The 20710-nt window shown below is 40.8% G+C and overlaps 1 protein-coding gene and 1 long non-coding RNA gene across 7 annotated transcripts in view; one reads left to right on the forward strand and one right to left on the reverse strand.

Annotated features, from left to right (window-relative positions):
- LOC310903636 (uncharacterized protein) overlaps nt 1-20710 on the forward strand; it is a 503466-nt gene that overhangs the window by 459622 nt on the left and 23134 nt on the right. For all 5 annotated transcript variants that reach the window (XR_014587628.1, XR_014587629.1, XR_014587630.1 and 2 more), the window contains 5 exons: nt 8587-9161; nt 9861-10077; nt 12418-12480; nt 15217-15375; nt 16800-17034. The gene's annotated coding sequence lies outside the window, so the exon portion shown is untranslated. The remainder of the gene's footprint in view (nt 1-8586; nt 9162-9860; nt 10078-12417; nt 12481-15216; nt 15376-16799; nt 17035-20710) is intronic.
- On the reverse strand, nt 5011-10314 carry LOC310903642. Of its 2 annotated transcripts, none has more exons than XR_014587637.1 (4): nt 9990-10314; nt 8591-8791; nt 7836-7942; nt 5011-7738 (listed from the first exon to the last, which is right to left on the reverse strand). It is a non-coding gene; the product is annotated as an uncharacterized lncRNA (long non-coding RNA). The 2 variants fall into 2 exon arrangements; XR_014587638.1 differs by lacking the exon at nt 9990-10314 and having other exon boundaries at nt 5011-7230; nt 7364-7738.

The raw sequence follows: 20710 nt of genomic DNA on the forward strand, positions 1-20710 counted from the left end.
GTCAGTTTTGTGTGTATGTTCTCATTTTTTTTTTGAGCTATGGACCTGTTTTAATTATCATTAGAAGTTTGTGACCAAGGAGATTAGACTTTTTCAGCATGACTAACTGTTTTCTCAAGACGTCCTGGCTACAGTGGAGTGACTGTGCTGACATTTGCACAGGTGGGCAGATGGTGCCTGGGACATGTCTGGTTGCAGTGCAGACCTCAGGATCCTAGCTGAGGAAGCCAAGCCACTGCATTTGGCCTGATTTATAAGAAAACTGCTTCTCAGCAAATGTAGCCTGTGTTATCCTTTCTGCTAGATGTAATGGAAAAAATGGTTAGCCATAGCAAAACAAGACCCCAGCTAAAACATGTGTTTTGGCAAAAGGCCATGAGGGTTTATATCAGATATCCTTGTGTGTTTGTTCCGTACCAACTAAAACATTTAAACTCCTTGGGAAATATTGAAGAAGACAAACACATTCACAAGTGTGATTGACGATGGGAGGTTGTAAGGTAGATCACAAATGATAAATCGAGCTTGAAAACCCAGCAGTATGAGAACAAAAGCTGAAATGGTGTAAATGGCAATCAGTCTTCTAGAGACATAATCTAAATTTTGATTTCCGCCAAGAGTCGGTTATAAATGTGGAGTAGTTCCCTCACTCTCGAGACAGGGAGATCTTGCATTGAGGCTACCTGTGGGAGTCAACAGATGCTGCTGGGTACACTGAGAAACACAGTCCTTCAGACAGGAGGAGTAGAGATGGTATGTTTTGGAGTACTTGAGGCCACAGACTGATTCAGTAAAATCCAATTGTTTTTTAATTCCAATTCCGAGAAGGAATCATATGATTTCCTACAGATACTTGGCTGATGTCCACTGACTCTTTAAAAGAACTTTATGTCCTACTTTGTGATTGCCATGTAACTAATTAGATGGTTTTCAGCTGGGGGAGCTGTCATGCTCTGGCCTGCTACATCTAGGTGCCAGGACCCTTGGCATACTCTTCGCAGCTGTGCTGCAGACTTCCTGCTATGGACTTTGTGTTTAACCTCCATTATTCAACTTCCACCCATTTGGGAAAAACTGATCAATGTAACACAGTTTTAGAAGTGTCTCTTTACGGATACAGCTAATGGGACTTACGCAAGTCAAATGCTACTCAAGAAATCGTCTGGTAAGTCATACAGTTTAACAAAGTTACTGAGCTAGTACATAAGTGGGTAAGATGGCAAATTTCATCACGCGTTTGAAAGTGTTTTTTCCATGTACTGCTTTTTTTCTGTCTTCAGTCCAAAGCATTATAGCGGCCTTCAACAAAGATATCTCTGTTTAAGCACCAACATCATAACAGTTTTTACATTCTTGCTTTGCTCTGTACTTATGTAGTCCTGGAAGAGCTCCATGGGTTTCAAGGGTCAAGGCAATACTGCAATTACATAGAATAAGAATTCTTTTTCTTTAGCAAAGATTTGGTAATGTAGCAAAAACAATGGACTGTACTTTTGAGCTTAAATGGTGTAAGTGAACCTGCTCTGTTCAAAAAAAAAACAAAAACAAACCACCACCCACCCACCTTTTTTGATCTCCTTAGTGTCAATAGCTTAAAGTCAAACTAAGGCAAAAGCATTGGAGTGGCAGTAGTAAAAAGAACTATAAAAGATCTAAGTTGTGGAATCAATTTTTTTTTTTTAAATTGTTATCTACTTTTCCTGCTCCGTGCTTGTTTCTGCACCTACATATATAGGAGCTGAACATGGCCAATGACTGCCTACACTTACATCAAAATACAGATAAGAAAGGGCATTTGAATAAATCACCATTTTGCCTATATAATTCAGAAGTTCAGATCTCCAGCTACAGCAGATTTGAACTTCTTTGGAATAATAAGTTAGCTGAAGCAGATGAGTTAAATTAGCTGGGTGCAGCAACTGGGAGCAGAGCGCTGAGATAAACAGGAATGTGCTGGTGATCATGAATAGGTCAGGAAAGCTTCTTCAGTGGTGCCCTGTTCTGTGGAGCCATATCTTGTACTCAAGAAATGAAAATCCAGGTCTCTCAGCACTTCTGTACTGGAACACCTAGCAGGTGGGATCGCTGTGTCTGCACCAAGCTTTCTTGTTCTGTGACTTCTGGGGCTTGGCAATACTTGCATGATGCCTGGGGAGCAAATTCTTCCCTGCTGCAGCTCCGCCATTGCAGGGTGCTCTTGTTTGGGACTGCGGAGGAATCCAGCTCTCACCAGCTCTGGAAGCGATGACTAAGAGCTGCCCTAAGCCTCACCTTGACACAAGTCACTGCCCTGTCCTGTGCCAAGAGGTAAAGTAAGCAATACAGAAGGCAGCTGGAAAGAGGGCAGTCAGGAGGAGCTCAGTTTAGCAAATGCTGGACAACAACAGGTTTTCAGCAGTTTATTTAGGAAACAATAGTTTGTTAAACAACCATGCTTTAACTGCAGTGGGTTATTTCCATCCTCAGTAATATTTTATTATTATTATTTAAAAGCAAAAGTGTACAACAGTTATAGGAGCGTGGTGGTGTTCTAGCTAAGATTCACTGCTTGCGAACCATTCAGTTGTATGATTTTAGAAGTGCCAGATTTCTAAGTGTTTTTGTTTGTTTTTGTTAATTTTTGTCATTCTCAGACACACCCATTTTAATTACCAGGAAACTAAGCTTTCTGCAGGAAGAAAAGTAGTGTTATCTCGTTTGTGTGTAGGCTGCCTCCGTCACTTTAGTGCACAATCACAGAAAATATAATCACACCTCTGCACATTGGAGGCCGAGTCCTGCACCCTAGTCTGTCCATCCTCTACTCACATAAGCAGGTGAGTCCTCAGGTTTTGCTTGGCTAAAAGGTACTGTCTTGTAATAAAAAAAAAAATAAAAAAGAGGAAATCTATGCTAGGATTTAGAGCACCTGCTTTTATTAAATCTAATAAACCAACTGTCACCATGGTGTAAAGGTGATTCTCCTAAAAAGAGTGGAGCTGTTCCAGTCTTACATTTCAGTACTGAGATCAGAACCAGACTTAGCTTGCTGAAAAACAAAGCAGTTCTGTCATTTGCTGGAAGTGAGGAATCAATTGTCCAAATCTTTAGTCTCTCTGCTGTGTCCCGCCTGAGTTTGTGTAGTATACAATGTTACATGGACTCCATGGGGTGCTCTTCTAAGTATCTAAGTATGCTCCACAGTGTTTACTAGTAAGGCTCTTTTTTCTTCTTCTTGCAGCTTGTCCTCTAAAGTTAATAAATATCTCTGCACTAGTATTTTGTCCTGTTCCTGTTAAAACCATTTTAAGGTCCAGGGAAAAGGTTCTATTTTTTTTTTTTGGTCTTTCTGAAGCTATCTTAAATGTCCAGTAGTTCAGGGCTCCCATCATGCTGTCTGTAGCCACAGGCTTTTAAATCCAAATATTTGAAGTGGATTTATGAGGGGGGGGGTTAAGTTTACAGCAGGCTTTCCCAAACTGGGGTACAAAGGTGCTGGTAGAGAGGGGTGAAAAAGCAAATGCATTTAATTCTGCTTCCAATGTGGGGACATACTGATTGTACGGGGGAGGATGAACAAAAGAGCTCACCTGGGAGAGAGGCACAGGGCAGAGTCAATTGCAAAGCGCTGGCTTACAGAATTTAAAAAGGAAAACGTACTTATTTGTAGTCAGCGGTCTAAGTTGCATTGTTTGGCATGAGGTGGCTCCTATTTATGCTTGACTTCACAATGTTTACAGCACTTTCATTAAAGCTATCAGGTTGGGGTGGGGGAGCTGTAAGGGAAAGAGGACATCCCCGTTCTAGCAGTGCCACCTCAGAAATCACTACCCCCTGTGTGAAAATGCCATGTGCTCCTTGCTTACCAAGTGGCTTAGGTTAACGTAAGGGGACTCACTGTTCTACCGTTAAATGCCAAGGGAGCAATACCTGAAAGGTCTGAGACTGAAGCACCAGACTACACAGTTTTCTATTTACTATAGATGGTGTATTTAGTAACTAATCAACCAACCTAATAATCTAAAATAGTATTTGACAAAAAGGTCAAGTGTTTAATATTAAGGTTGGGAGAGCCGTAAAAATCTATAAGGGGAATGCTCCTCGGAGCAGCCAGCCAGATGCAGCTCCTGGCTTTGTCATTGTATCTCCGTTCCTCCGTACATTCTATAAAAACGTCACAGTCTCTTAAGCTCAAACAGTACCATACATTTCCTGCTTCTGTAGGATGCAAGTCTATGGAAAGCTCAGTTTCCAGTGAGCAGACCTAACAACTCAGTCTCTGAAAGATCCCTCTCTTGAAGTCTTCTAGAGCTTTTCAAAAAGTGTCATGGTTTATGGATTAAATAGAAGTTCCCAGGAGGAGGTGGAGGACTGCATTTTATGGAAATCTCATTAGAATGCAATCAAAGAGACTTTTCAAATTAAATAATTGCTTTATAAAACTTAGCAGACTTTATGTTCCAGGTCTGCTAGCCAAATGGATCTCAGCCAGAGGGGTGACAGGGAGTGAACCAAACCAACGCTGGGATAAATATCCCCCACTTCCACACTGGCTAATAAACGCAGGAGCTAGAAATAGCCAGAGTATGCTGCTGATCTGTAGAGCAACCTGGGCAGCTTCCTCTAGCTTCAGAACCTCATTTTCCCAGTATGACATAGAAACAAAACACAGAAACAGTAACTGAGACTAAATGCTGTACTTGGATCCAGATTTCAGGGCACACATATCTGATTTTATTGTTACTACTGTCCTCCCTCAGCTCCTGTCTCTCCGATGTTGTTCCCAAATTCTGTTCTTTGTGACAGTTAGTTTATTTTTTCTGTCACCTTCTTATTTGCTTACGGTGGCTGTGGCTACTCTACATCTGTCCATGGGATCCCACCTCAGGTGTAGTGTTTGAACTAACATGTCTCCTTGCTGCACCTTCCAGCTGAGGAAATTGCAAGAAGTACTGTCATGGCCAGCAGAACACGCAGATGATCCACCCTGTAACTCAGATTGCTGTACCATTTTTTGTAAACCCACATGGCTAATAGCAGGTTGATCGTTTTATTGGACTGGCAAATACATACTAGAGGAACAGGGTATTTGGAATTAAAAATGAGACACACCTTTTAATTCTCATGAAAGCATTATCATGGGAAGCCTTCTTACATCAACAGAGTGAGAACAAGTTAAATATTTTGTTTCAAAGGGATTATCCCTACCCAGCAGGGAACAGCTGGCATGAAGCGTTGATCCACCTCCCACTGCAAACATGAGCCAAACTCCTGTTGATTTCATTGGTACAGAATCAAGCCCTTATTAAGTCCATGACCAGCTTTGCACAACTTCTGTCCCCGTCTGCTTCCCTTACCCATAAACCTGACCCTCTCCCACCCTGGAAAACCCAAGCTGAAGAGGGCAGCAATGAAACTGAAAATATTCTAAGAGGTAAACGAGTAAACCAGTAAAAATAAATAAATAATATATTTAATTGTGGAGTATATCTGGAGTATCCCACTAACTTTGGCCCTTCCGTCTGTATAGCGGAATGACAAAGAGCAAAATGTATCTGGGATCTCAACTCACTGAAAGGAGATAGTTCCTTCTTTTTTTTTGGATTACCATCGTTCTTCTCCAGGTTGTGTCCCATTTCTGTGGTGAGCTGCTTGAAAAGGACTATTTTCTCACGGTATTCCAAAGTTTTGTGCACAGTTACATTGCAGTATATTTAGTAACAGAATGCAAATTATTGTGTTGCTCAAAAGGCCTCACTCTAAGATCTACATGGGGCCACAGGCTTCTTACTGACTTTCCAGAGCATTCACATCAAGAGCAGAACATACGTTTATGCAGAACCATACATTACTTAGAAAAAATCTAGACATGAGTTAGGATCCTAATCTCTGATGTTGACAGGCTTCCTGTCCATCAACATCCAGTCCCTTCACTGTTATACTGTTTGAAGGAATTTCTGCTAAATGGCAGACCAGGTTGAAACTATCAGTGCCTAGGAATGAGGAAAAAAATGTAATAAGTGATTGGGTTATTAAGAGCCTTACGGTATGTGACAGTGAAAAAAGTGAGGCTGTACCCTCATATGTCATCTAAAAGTTAGTACTATGAACAAGATGTTTTCATATCCTTTCTAATACTTTGAGATAGATCAAAATTTATCATAGCTATCTTCATTTTACTCAGTTAATAATGAATGATCAGTGAAACATTTTGGAATAGGAAAAGCTAGATGATTCATGTAACCTCTGCCGTGAAAGGTTTTCAAAGTTTAAAACATACAAAGAGAAGTAAAAGTAGCTATGTCCCTTGCACAATATATAAAAGCCAAGAAATTATGTAGGGGAGCTAAGAAGTTTGAATTGAATACCACAATTTGTGAGATGTTTGTACAGGTTTGATTCTTTGATAATCAGATTGAGTTTCATTGTTCAGCATTTGCATGAGTTTTCAAACAATGAAACTGTCTTCTTGGCTATTTCTTTTCACTGAAAGTCATCCTTTGATGACAGTGGTGTGACTGTGATAGTGGTGTCATTGTGTGGGTGTTGTATAACTGCAGCTTCTAACTCCAGGGGAAGGTGCTGTGTAAAAAGCTGTGTTTCTTCTCCTTAAAACTCATAGAAGATCGAAGATGTGAAAAGGAGTCCAAAGTCTTGCTCAACTGTTTATGGCTAACAAGGAATCCAGCAACTTTGCCATAACATTCCTGTTACGCACACGCCTCTGATAAGTCTGCTTGAAGAATAAAGGACCAAATTCTCTGGAATAAAAAACACCCTTTTTTTTTTTTTTTGGTGTCTGTCATGCTTTTACTACCTGTTTCAGCAAAGACCTTTGTTACAAAAAGCTGAAATACAGCGATATGTCTTTATCCCTCCAATTTGTATAATCGGTGTTTTTATCTTTGTAACAGTGCATAGAAAGAGGTATAATGTGATGCATGGAAGACTTCATAAAGCTTCCACTTTCAAAGCCTGTGAGTGGTGAATTGTGTCCCGTTTATGTAGATTGTTTCACACTAATAATTGTCATTGCTATTTCATCATTTCCAAAAGTGTGTTAGCCTCTTGACTATGAAAAGCTAGACCTGCTGGACCACTGTTTCTGGAGCAGTATTGCAGTTTCCATGCTTTTGCATTGCTAGAGCTAATTCTTTTGAATATTCTTTCTAGCCAAAAATTTGAGGTTATTCTTCTTATGATGAGAAGTTGCTGGTCAGAGGCACATACTGCTTTTATGAAGTTCTGTATCTACAAAAAAAAATATAAATAAAAGGACAAATCCCTTTTTCTGACCCCAGGATAAGTCAAACAGAAGTCTAGAATAATTTTATCCCATTGCCTATGAGGCTTCCTTCGGCCACTATTCATGCCTTATGCTCACCCTTGGCCTCTTGTAGGGGGAAGCACTTGTCTGCGTGTCCTGCCTCCATTCTTCATTTCCACAGTGTTTCTATGGATTTTCTTACCACTCAGCTCTCTTGGCTGCTCAGTGCAACGCTCAGAAGATACACTTCCGTCGTAGCTGAAATCTCTGATCAGACTGGCATTGCCTTTGCTGTGTACAATGCCTCGTGACTGTGCTTTGCTTTGGAGGCCATGTATCTTCACAGAGGAGTAGAGTTGCTCCTTCCTAGCTAGCTCAACTGAACAGCAGTGACTACAGCCACCATCTCTGGCAACACTTCATCCAACCAGTCGTAAACTGTGTTTTCTATCAAAATTATTCTTGTAACTCTCCTTGCATAAAAAAGCAAGCCTGAAAAAAGAAATAACACAGAGTGGTTTAGAATTGTATACTAGGAATAATTAAACTTTTAGTAAGAGGCTTCTGTCATTTCTCTATTTTTACTCACCGTGAGGAGGACAGCATGTTCTCATCTCTGTAGAGTCACATAAATGACTTGATTAAAGTGTGTATTGCAGAGCTGATTCTGGGCATTTGGAATTTCCTTGCTGTTTTCTTAAGGTATTTGTATGATAGATGAGGAGGGAAAAAAAAAAAAAAAGTCTTGTGTTTAGTTCATCTTGTTATGATGTAGATATATTTTCCACACATTTGCAAATAGAGTAAAGAACAAGAGTTCTTTAGCTATTTAAAGTCTTTGAAAGAAGAAAGGCAGTTTAGATTACCAGCAGCCTACAATGTGCATGGCACAAAAATGTCAGTTTTAATGGCAAAGTTCAGGATAAAACTGTGTCAGCTAATTTAATCATTTACCATGAAATACCAGTTATCTTAATCTTACATGCAGTCCTTAAGTCTGCCGCATATTTTTGTGTAATTGAATCCTGACCCTAAAAGGGAACAGGCAAGGAATTTGCTTTTCAGTGAATAGTTAGGCTCTAAATGTTCCTGTTTATAAATTGTATTTGCAGCATTGTCAGATATTTTAATACTGAGCAGCTAATATTTCTGATGAGTCTATTTTTTTCTGTTTCATATTTGTTTTCAATGCTGCAGAAATTATATTAGTATTCAGTTTCTATGGAACTTAACTGAGTTCTCTGGAAAAAGTGCAAATATTGTTCCCAGAACTTAAGGCAAATAAATTAGTATCTAACCCAGATGACACATTTTATTCATGTGGTTTGCTTTCCATCTAGATACCTGATGTATTACTTCAGCAGCAAATTCAACAAGGCCAAGATGTCTTCATTTTCCTTCAGAGCAAGAACTGTAGGAGCAGTGTGATGGAAGTATTGGTCTTCTGTGGCCAGCCGGCGAGAACCCATCAACAGCTGTGATGAGCAGAGCAGACACAGGGAGACAGGAGGCAGCTGAAGCCAAAGAGGACCCACGCCTGGAGCTCTGTGTGTGTGATTGGAGCAGAGAGAGGCCAGGACCCAAGGAAATCCCAGCAGCAAGGGAAAAAAACAGATTGACTCTCAGTGACTCATTTAGCTCCTGGATTGGACAGATCTCTCCCCTGCTGGCAATTTGGCTGAGCATCAATGGACAGATACCAGGATGAATAGCTTAAAATAATTAGGGGTTGAGAATCTGCAAAACTGCTAGCCATCCAATTCTTTACTGTGCAATGTGAGGCACAAAAAAGAAATTACATTTAGGTTATTAAATATTAAGTCAGTGGATTTACCTCCATTTGGTCCAGAACAGGAAACTGGATAAAATTCAACATTTATTTCATTGTGTCGATGGCCTGTTTATCACTGAGCGGGTGAGTGCATTTTGGCAGGTCAAGCTCTTTGACACATGGGGCAAATGTGTGCTTAATTTCTCCCAAAGAGAAGAATTAATATAATAATAATTAACACAGATGAGAACAGAATTAAAATTGAGTACATCCAGGCATCTTACTTTCTATGTGTTCTGGGGCCAGATTTTTTACTGCTGAAGGCATTGAGGATTTTGCCATTGGTGCTGATGGGAGCTGAACGGTGCTGAATGTAGAGAGACTGGATTTCCTGTACTATTTAATGCTCAAAAACAGAAGCAACAGGCTCATTTAGTATCAGTAAAGGTCAGTTAAAATTATAGAGACATCCTTTGGAGCAAATCCTCTGCCTTGTATTTGCATATTTATGAACTAGAGATTACGACAGGCTATTCCATTTATTAGAGCAGCGTCGCTATAGTTAATAGTCTGTCAGTATTTCCATTATAAACCCCGTTTTTCAGTGTTTTAATATCTCAGCCATTTAAAATCACATCAGGAAGCAAGTTGGCCTTGTGTTGTCAGGCCAGGTGCAATTTTTTGTTTTGGATTATTTTCAGTAATGAAATACTGTTCATAATATATGCAAATGTGCCCCAGCATTTCTCAGCAGGGAGGGGGGCGGTAGCAAAGCACAGAAATTCATTGTGGCTGGGGGGCGGATAGAAAAGCGTGTAAGTTCATTGTGGCTTTTTTCTTTAGGAAAGAAGGTCAAGAGGAATTTGACCAATGATGGCAACTGGGACTATGTGATATAAGAATGGTATCTCAGCATTTGCTCTATGAAGAAACACTGGTTCTCAATGTGAAATGAAGTTGCTGCACACTTACCAGTGGTGATCAAGGTATACAGCTGAGGATGGTTCCCCAGCCCCTCAAAAACTTCTTGTCTGCCAGAGTCATGGATGAAGCACAGCAGGTAAGAAAGCAGAGGACATAAAAGAGCCTCTTGAAGTAACAGAAGACCCAATTGCAAATTCAAAAAGCTGACTTCGTTTGTGTTGTCCAGTGCACAGAAGTCCAGTGACCTTTTTGTTGATACTCGGGGTAGATAAGTGGGGTTGCTGAGGCTTTGGGGAAGTGGCAGCTCTGAGGCTGCTTTGCATGTATCCCTGAGCTGAGCGGTATTGTTTACCTCAGTAGTCCCACATCCTGCTCCTTCCAAACAGATCCAATTTGCTTTCATACAGGTGCTGGTTGGCTAAAAAGTAACCAGCCACCTAGCAGGGGCAAATGTTTAGACTGAAATGCCAATTTTTAACCTACCAGGGCAGAAAGAAGTTGTTCTTCAATAAAGAAGCTGGTCTTGCACTTATAACCTCTTGCTGCATGAAAAGACAAACAGTCCAATAATGACCCCCTGGGCATTGATTTGTCCCCAAGGCCTTGAAATATCACTTGCAGCCACAGTAATTAAAAAGTTGAAATTCAAATTCATGAAGAGTGGCAGGAAAAAAAAAAAGTTATTTGCAAAGCACTTGTTACTCTTTGCTTCTGCCCAGGAAACAGATAGTTGGAAGACAGGAACACAGTCCATATTTCCCATCCTTTCTGTCATAAAGCTCTATGTGCTCAACTGGGGACTCCACGGAAACTAACAGGGGCAGGCCAGAAACACCATGGAAACATCATATACAATCCACTTGGTGCATAGCACCTAATAAAAAAATGCCCTGGGCAAGAGCAGGACTGGGCCTCTGCCTTCTGTGAATTTTGACTGGGTTAAGAAACACCAAGTTTAGAATTTTACATTGCATAAACAATGTTTTAAGTACATATTTTAAGACATGGTTGGAAAAAAAAAAAAAAGAGTCTGTGATCTTCAAGCCCCCAAATCCAAATGGTGAGCCAGACTTTGCAACCAAGAGCTCAGATCAAGACACTCCACCCAGGCTTGTAGAAAATCTGTTCCACATCCAAATGGCTCAGGTTCGTCAGTAGTGCTTTCTTGAAACAATAGTATTTGGGATATTTTTTTGCAGGTAATTGCATTTTCCAAATTCCTTTCAGAATTGCCATTGTAAAGAACAATCTGCCTTTCCCAGGCATGTCACAGTACTTTTTCAGCCAAAAATTATCTCTGGTCATGATAAGTGATCATAACTCAGAAGTAGGCAGGCTACAGAAATTCTACTGTGTTGAATGCAAAATAACTTTAGCAGTTTTATAAAGCAGGTGTGTTACCCAAAGTAACAGTGGGGGAGGGAGGGCCTGCCAAACGTGTTTAAAATGTATGAAGTATGAATTATTATGTGCCGTCTGCTGGAAGATAAGTCCATGCTCAGTAAGCTATCTGAACAGCATTGTTCACTACATGTATTTGTTATGTTTTGGTTTTAATTTGCAGTGACATAAAATCTTGCATAACCAATTTGAATGCATCTTTGAATATTAAAAATACTAATTATTATGTAATTAGTCAACAGGATGTGTGTAATTGTGTAATACCAACATTCCTGGGTGTGGTAAGTACGTAGGTAGAATGCCAACACTCATCTAGACGTAGTATTGTAAAATTACACAACAACATACACCCTGGGTGGGTACTGTAATTGTATTTTACATTTAAACAATGGCTACATTAAGAAAATAGAAGTTATTCTTTTTAAAAATATCTTCCCACAGGCATGGATCATAGTAGATGATGGTGATATTATTGCCAAAATAGAGTATCTTCCATCTCCCAAGGGACCCAGACTTCTTCATAAACATGTAAATAGGAGACAGAAACTAGGCATGAAGAGTCTTTCATCCACTTGTGGCAGGAAGCCACCCCAAAACAGACATGTGACAACTGCTGAATCATGCACCAGAGTAACTGCAGAAAATGGACAGAAAGAACTATCTCATGAAGAATCGCATGAGGTTAACCAGAAATCTGAGTAGAATTTTTATATTTCTATGACTTAACAGGCATCAGAACTGTCCTTAAACCATGGTGGAAACAGAACCATACATTAAATCAGATTTTCCTTTGATCTTACCCAGGAAGATCTAGGTTACCCAGGAAGATCTAGGTTACAGTCATCAAATGTCCTGAGCGTTTTAGTTGACTATGATCTGTGCTAAGACTTATTGCCAATATGGTACGGAAGTCTTCTGCACTCATGGACACCCCCCACCAGTCATCACTCATTCTTCCTATGGTAGATCTGCAGTCATTGACAGGCATGCATTTCACTGGAGCCAAAAAATACAGACAGAAAAGGTGGAGTGTTCTTTTACGTAGCTCACCAGTATTTTCTCTCTTTTGATATAGATCCAAGGTGAAAAATCCAGGGAAAGAATGGAAAGGTGGAAAATCCAGGAAAAGAATGGAAAGGTGAAAATCCCAACAGGGAAAAAAAAAAAAAAGAAAGAAAAAAAAACCACTAAGCTCTTATTCATTATAAACGTAAAATGTTGGAGCCTTAAGCTGTTTTTTTTTTTTTTTTTTTTCATGTGTCTGGGTGGAGAAGGGTGAGGTGCCCTGTAAGGATGATTTTATCTTGTACTTTTGAGTCTGAAGATCTTCGATGTGGTTTGGCAAGTTCATAAAAATATTTGTGATAAAGTTGAACTGCTGTCTGGAAATGTTACATACAGTTGTAAGAAAGCTTAAGGAGAAAACTGCAGAAGAATCAGCGCTGTACATGAATGAGGTTAAAAATTGCAGACAATTAGCTACTAGATGACTCCTACTAAATAAATCATCAAAGACCTGACTGCTGCTTCCAGGTTCCTACAACAGTATTGGCTCATTGGAGAAGCTAAAAATTGCTTAAGATGTTGATTTGGCCAAAGTTTTAGGAATTCACTATTCGTGTTTGAATTCACTAATCAACCAACAAGGCCAATGTACACTCTCTTGCCAAGGCTGTAAAGCAGGGCCTTCATGCTTCTAGGGAAGACACTGTATTTATTGTTCAGGATCAAGGGCCCCATGATATAGAAAATGAGCTTCTTTGTGTTAAATGAGAGCAAAATGGGAAAGAAAAACAACCTCAACTTGTCATGGAATCTCACATCTTATTTCAGCACTCAATAAAGCACTTTGCTTGTCCAATTTAATAGAGAAGCACATTTTCTTTTCCTGTATTCGTCCACAGATCAGGTCTAGCTCTGATCTCATTTAGAGCTTAATGCAAGACCCAAAGTAAAGGGAAAATATACCCATTGATTCCAATTGGCATCTGGTCAGTCTTGTACTGTGGTTTTACTTAAATGTATATACATTGCTGAGCTTCTCCCAAGAAAAAGAGATGTAAGTGATAAGAGGTGGGAGTCTGTATGCTCAACTTTTCACCCTCCTGTTACTTGGTGCTGATAGGACCAATACTTTGGCTTGGCAAAAACTTCTTAATCTGTCTGGCCTTTCTGCAGGGTTGACTGTTAAAAAAAAAAAAAAAGTGCACACCTTGACCTTCTTTATTGCTACATCTGAGCAGCTCACCATAGTTGTACTCTCTTTTACTGCTTGAGATTTACTTGTGTCCCTAGCCTATTGTGATAATCCTCTGAATGTCATTGCGGTGAAGGTTTTGTTCTTCCCAAAAGCTCTCCAGAGGTTCCATGAAGGCAAGTAGGGTTTGCTTTGGATGAAAAGTACATTGTGTGTGTCACTATAATAAATGCAAATATGCAGAGTGATGGTTGAATTTAACAGGAAATTGAAATGTTTGACTTGTCACAAGGCCAGTTTATACTATGTGAATTCCTGGCATTGCTCATAGTAGGTGAACCTCACGCCATGTTGAGGGCCAGCCTAGGGCCTAGTTATCACTTACATGCAACTTAAACTGTTTTCAGAACAAGACTGAAGCAGTGCATAAGCCTCACATTGTCTCTCTGTGCAGGAGTGGGGAAAAAAAAAAAGGACCCTGATTTGGAAAACACTAGGGAAAAACACTGAAGTTTTACACATCAAAAAGGCTAATTAGAAATGCTTTTCTTTTATAACAAGTAAGCCAAGCACATTGACATTAATTACATGAAATACTCGGGGTTTGGAATTGTCTGTTGAAGACCACAAATGTATACCAAATCCTATGCAAACAAGAGTGTGTGCAACTATTCTTTAGGTAACACATTTATTCATAAAAATAAGCTAGGTTTCTTTTTAGTGGGTAGACCATCATAAAAGTCTCTCTCTCGCTCGCTCGACAGGGTGAGATGGCTGTATCTGTTCAGCGCGGCCTAGTGTGCGTTCTGGGAGCTCGGAGCACATTCTTTCCTTACATGAGTTCGTACTACTCTGTCAGCTTTCCTGGCATTACATCACTGTGATGAGGTGCAGAGTTTGTTCTCCTTTGCTGGTAAATTTCCCTTAGTTTCAAAAAGGCTAGTGAAATACGTAACTGCATTTATAATTTTCAGTCTGCGTCCCCAAGCTTACTAGTGACAGAGGTACTTAAAGTGACTTAAACTGTGAATGTGATTTGCTGTGGTGCCCATTAGTGTTAGTAGAGGCTCTTAATAATATTGGTCAGAAAACTTTACCTATTACTTCTTTGACCCTGGCTGACTGCAGAGAGAACCTCTCACTTTTCATAGCTTTAGATGGAGATGGAAGAGTTCTTCTGTGTAAGGGCTGTAACAGGAAGGCTCAGCAGGCTGAATTGCTCCACTCCAAGTGCTCCTACAGCCCTGCCCCACTCCCTGCTCCTACCATCTTAGGCGCTGCTTCTATACAGATAATAGACACTTCACTTTCCAGATCAAATTCACCCACTGAATCTGCCTCTTGTTTATTTTAAGGATACCTCTTAAGTTTGATGAGATGTCTGGCTTGCACAGGAGCTGTTCTGTGGTCACTGTAGATTGTCACCTGGCAGGGCTGGGTTGGAGCTTGGAAGCTTTGGGCCCAAAATCTTGGAGCCTGCACCATAGTCTCTCAGCCATCCTACCAATGCCAGGGCATAGCATATTCCCTCCTATAAACAACAATCTGCAAGGCCAAATTTTGGTAATAAATAGTTAATCTTTCTCATCACCAGTAAAGATCATTGTTGTTGCCAGTGCTGGTTCAGGTTCCTCAAGTATTCCCAATTTACCTAACAATCCTCTAAATGTTTCACAGGTGTTTCCAGGACTACTGTGGCTGCACAAGTTCCAAAAAGTTTGGAGTAAAGTGCCTGCTTTCACTACTCAGGTTCAAGCACATTAAAAGGATTTGAGGAAATCCATTCAGTGCTGTGCACAATGAAGAAGAAAGGGGAACCATTCTGATGAGTTGCAGGTATCATTTCAGACTTCTAAAAAGTCGGGGAAAAGATATATTTGTATCCTAAAAAGATAACAGCAACCTCCATGTATTCTCAAGGATTGTCAGCAGTTGGCCTCTAGTCTAGCTCGAAGATTTTGGTAACCCTAGCAGCTACCAGCAGGTCCAGACAAGCTTAAACTAGAGATTGCCTAAGCCACAGATTGCTGGGAGGGTGCATACCACCTGTGAAACAGCAGCCGTTGGCCTGTTCTTATATTTCCTATTCTGAACATCCACTGGTGGTAATTGCCAGACACAAAATACGGGAATAGTTGGATCTTTGTTCAACCTAACATGCTTGGTCTTTTTGTTTGTTTACATCATTTTTAGTAAGGGTAGAAATGAGACACCTTCTATCCTAACTGCACGGAGCCATATGGAAAAGCAGCAGTTTTTATTGACCCTGGTCACCCAAGGGCACCCTTGTACAAAGAGGCACCCCTGAGACATGGATCCACCGAGCTTGCCAATATAGTAGAAGCAGCACCTATAGCAGATGGCAGCTTGGAGTTGCATAGGTTTTAGAGGTGTCTAAATGCAGAAGAGGATTGTAGGGGTGGGAGAAACAGGAGAGCATCAGTTGGTTGTGAAGTTGGAGTGAAAGCCTTCATAAGTATTTTCAGCTGTTACAGTTGCAGGTGGTTCTGTTAGTAACTGTTCCTTACATACAGAGGAGCCTTTTAAACACCCATTTGCATCTGCTTTGGATGAATATATATGTACACACATATATTTATATAAATCTTTCACTGTGTGCAGTCAGTGAAGGAAAAGGGTCTCTTAAACCTGTGAAATTAAATTTAACTCAAAGATAATTTAGGGTGATAATAAAGGTGAAAGTTCAGTATCTTTCTGACCTAATGTGATACCCATACAAAATGTATTGACCTGCTGTCTTACTTTTTGTTCTTGCTTGAAACCTGAAATTTGGTTTCAAATAAAAATCGATTCCTACCAAGTTCATATAATACAAGTGCTTTATTGAATTCTCACTGAAACAGTGTTGCTCAGGGACTAGGGGCCAAATCCTGGTCTTGTGGCATAGGGCCAGGAGCATTTCGTAGGATGTGACAGTTTCCAGAACACAGGCCACTGTGACTTTAGGGGAAGGTGAGGGAGACGGGTATCTACCCTAGAGAGATGTTACAAGCAGGGAAAAAAAAAAAAAAAAGTCAGGAATGGAAACTGTGTCTTCTGTTCTAGCACTAATGGTTTTCGGCTGAAATTTTCAAAATCTGTTGCTGGGATGAGCAGCAAATTTTTCAGCCTGGCAGGGCAGTGAAGGTTCCGAGCATCTCGAAGGGACTGGGGGGAGTAGGGGGCAGATTTGTGCCAGATAATTAACAGACTTGCAAAAAAAGCCCCTGTGAGTGAAACAAATGACTTCAACCTTGCAGGCTCTGGAGCAGCTAAGTTTGAGGAAAGGTCACTGGAGTGAAGCAAACCCTCAGGAGAGGGACCTGCACTCATGTGGCAGCAGGAGCTCCCCATGGCACGTCTTCCCCAGCATGGGCCCAACTGCTGACGTAGCTCTGTGGACGTCTCCCCCCCAGCACCCTTCTACAGCACCACAGCAGCATTTCAGTGGTTTCTGCAGCCTGCAGTAGCCTCCAAAGTACCTGCAGCAAAGAGGTATTGGGGATTTGTCGGGGAGGCTGGAAGCTGATTTATCTGAGCTCTTCTTTGAGCGTTGAATACATTGCTCCTCTAGCTCCCTTTAGAGACCATGTCATCCAATGTCCAGGGTGGGTAGCTCAGTGTCAGAAGGAAATGAGACTTTTGCTCATCATTGTCATATAAGTCAGGGCCCAAATCAGAGCCCTTTAAAATGTGAGAAAATATGAGATTCGATTATCCATATGGATCATTCTGGACTTATTCCAGATTGCTTCATTAATAGCAATCAAAGACATAACTTTAATGGATTTTTTATCCTCAAAATTATGATCATGAGGAATTTGTTCTGGCTATTGATTTTGAAAAGGCTTTTGATTCTCTTCAATAGCCTTAACTTATTTCAGATTTAGGTAACAGTAGGATTTGGTCTTAAATATGTTAGATAGGTCAATCTCCTTTATTCAAATCCACAGTTATGTTAAAAATAATGACCATAGTTTGAAGATTATTTATATACTTCAGATTATACTGGAGAGTCCTTTTTCTCTGATACTTTTGCTGTTACAGGGGAGCCTTAGCTTTGGGAGAAATCTTTTTTTTTAAGGGAAAAGTCAGTGATGTTTTCCATTCTGGCCTTAGATGGAGAATATATTATTTTTCTAATGAAAGTTTTAGATATTATGCTAGAACATACTGGATGTTCATGTTTCTTTTTGTTAATTGGGGTAAAACTCTTAAAGCCATTAGGCGATTTAAACGTAGCTCTATTTGAGCAATATCCTTTATTGGATCCCCCATTATCCTTTAAACATCTTGGTGTGCAAGGGGATAAAATTAGAAAGAATTTGTTTGCTTTAAATTGCCAGCCTCTGCTTGATAAAACTATTAGCTATTTAGCTAATTGGACTGCTCTTCCATTATCATTAATTGGCAGAATTGATACAATTAAAATGGGGGCTTTATCTAAAGTGTTTGTGTTTTTTTTTTCTGAGGTTTTCCCATCAAGTTCCCTAACGTGTTCGGGGAGCCTTACATTCTACAATTAGTTTAGTTTTCAGGGTTAGAGGTAAATTTAATTCTGAAACTCTGCAGCTTCTCCTGGAGTCAGCTGGACTGGCTCCTGCTAATTTTATTGTTGTTTTTGGCTGCCCTGGTACAACATGTTGTTTCATGATTTAGACAATCCCCAGCATTATGCAGCCGTGGCGTGCATGGGGCAGTGCAGCCGCAGGCTGAGCACAGCCAGGCCCTGGGAGCACCCCCCTGCTTCGCAGAAGGTCAGGGCAAGGCTTGCTCCTAGGGCTGCATCCTGCAAGGTGCTAAACATCCATTATTCCCTGACCCACCAAAGCACTTTAACACAGCCATAACTTTTAAGCACACGTACAGGCCCAGTGACGCCAATTAGCTTACTCATACTAGTGAAGTTAAACAAAGGCCGTGCTTGGCTGGGGCTATAGTAATCATCACCTTGTTGGTTTGAGACTCCCACGCGAGCTCCTTGCAAAGCAGCACGTGTTGTTCGGCTTCCACCTTGGTCATGCTCTAGCTGATGCCCCTCCAGATCAGCCCGGGGACACTGGGTTTGGAGGAGAGGCGCTGCCAGTGCTGCCCTTCCCTTGTGGTCAAGCCTGCACCCTCTGTTCCCACCCCTGGTGAACACGCCATCTTTTCTGGATTGCTGGTACAAATCGTGCTCCCCCCTCCTAACATTATGATTCATGTCAGCCATTAGCCTCAAATAAAAGAATAGGCCATAAGAAAACTAAAACCAAATCGTGCTTCTACCAGAGGGAAGTCTCCTTGAGAAGCAGGGCCTCTATTGCCAGAATTAGTCATCTGGGTCTGCCTTTTGCACCAGAGGCTAAGAAAAACAGAGAGTGATTAATTGGGCAGGATCAAGAGGGTGTTGCCCCTCCTATACATCTGGCTGGTGTGGGCGGTTGCTTATTCACACCATGGGGGCAGTGGCTACATCACTGATTAACACCACCTCTGCTTCATCTGCGTCATGATTTTAGTTAGTCCTGGGGTAGCCGCATGAGTTCTTCACCACTCAAACATGCTCTTACACCTGGACTTGCTAGGAAGCTGTGTAGAGCTGGCTTTATCACTATCAAAATGAGCCATTTAAAGCTGCTTAAATAATTTGTATCTGAAATACACAATTGTACTCAAAATGCAAAAAAAAAAAAAAAAGGTTTTATCTGTAAGATATATGCAAATACAGTTGTATGTAATTTTAACCAAGAAAAATCTGGCCCATTCTTGTAGGCGTGACCCAATATGCATGTAACAGGTAGGAATTCTGTAGTAACCTTAATGCAATACTGCCCTGCTTAATTCATTTGAGTCATTGTGGTCATTAGAATATACCAGTCATTTCATGAAATACATCATATTTCGTGGGTTAATCCTGATTTTGTTGTGATGCTTTGATTTTGGGTATTATCTGAATTATTCTGCCCATCCCTTCTCCATTCATTTTGTCTATGACAAATATCATTCTACATAGATTTCACTCATACACTTATTTGTTATTAAATTATGCATCTCTTTAAGGAGATAGACCCATCAAGTGGTACTATACCCCATAGCACAAAAAATGAGGCATTGTTTACTTTTGCATTAAAAGGCATGAATGTGGAGCACACAGTTTATAAGATAGTAATGAATTATTTGGATTTTTGACCTTAAATCAGAGTCAATCCAGCTAAGCTCAGTGGCTGATGGAATTGAAATGTAATGGATAAGAGCCCAAGAGATGACCATACTGTAGTTCTAACAGGCACGACTTGTCCCGTATCAACCACCTCTGCCAAGCACCTTGGCACTGCATGGCAGCAGGTGCAGAACCTCACCGCGGTCACAGGGCCGCCTTCTTGCTGCCTCGGGGACAGAACATAGCATGGGCTGAGGCTGAACTGCTGCTCCAGGTCTTGGGACGCTTCTTCTAGGGAGAAAGAGAGCACCCGAGTCTCTGGGGCTACAACCTGGGCTCTCAGCTCCCTGTCACAAAAGTCACCTTGGGCTGAAGGGCTGGGGCTGCTGCGACTCCATCAGGCTGAACGTGTCTCCCACCAGCACCGTCAGAAGCCCCACGTGCTTGCTGACTGCCCCGTGGTTCAGTGAAAGAGGAGGGGGAGCAGAACCAAAACCCCTGAGAGTAAGAAACAGACAACTGTGCAACAACCCTGTGCTGATTTTACTTCTGGCTTAATTCAGTAAATAAGTAGCATTGCACTGGTGTAAAACTCAGGTAAAGAGGTAAGAATCAGGCCCCGTGGGAACAGAGGAGCTGCAATGTAGGAGCCGATCCTCGATGTACAACATTTAAGGTGTGTTAGGTCCAAACACACCTTAGTGCAAGCAGTGCTGCTTATTTGCTTCCATTAGCTGTGAATTTGGTTTGTGATCACCAGGACAAGAAAAGTCCAGGAAAAGGGACATTCCTGGGCTGAAACATTGCTAGGGCGTAGCAACACCTTTTCCTCAGTTTGAAAGTGGAGTTATAACTCTGTATGTCATTAACTAAGACAATAATAAATTAATACAATAGCCCAGTAATAGTGCTGTAATGCTTTCATGTATGAATTAGAATGTGAATACTGAGCTTTTCATTTCATGGTTGAAAAATACATGAGTTGACCCAAATATTAATTTCTGCATTTCAATCATTTACATATCATGG

Source organism: Anser anser, assembly GCF_964211835.1.
Source record: "Anser anser genome assembly, chromosome: 8".
Lineage (NCBI taxonomy): Eukaryota > Metazoa > Chordata > Aves > Anseriformes > Anatidae > Anser > Anser anser.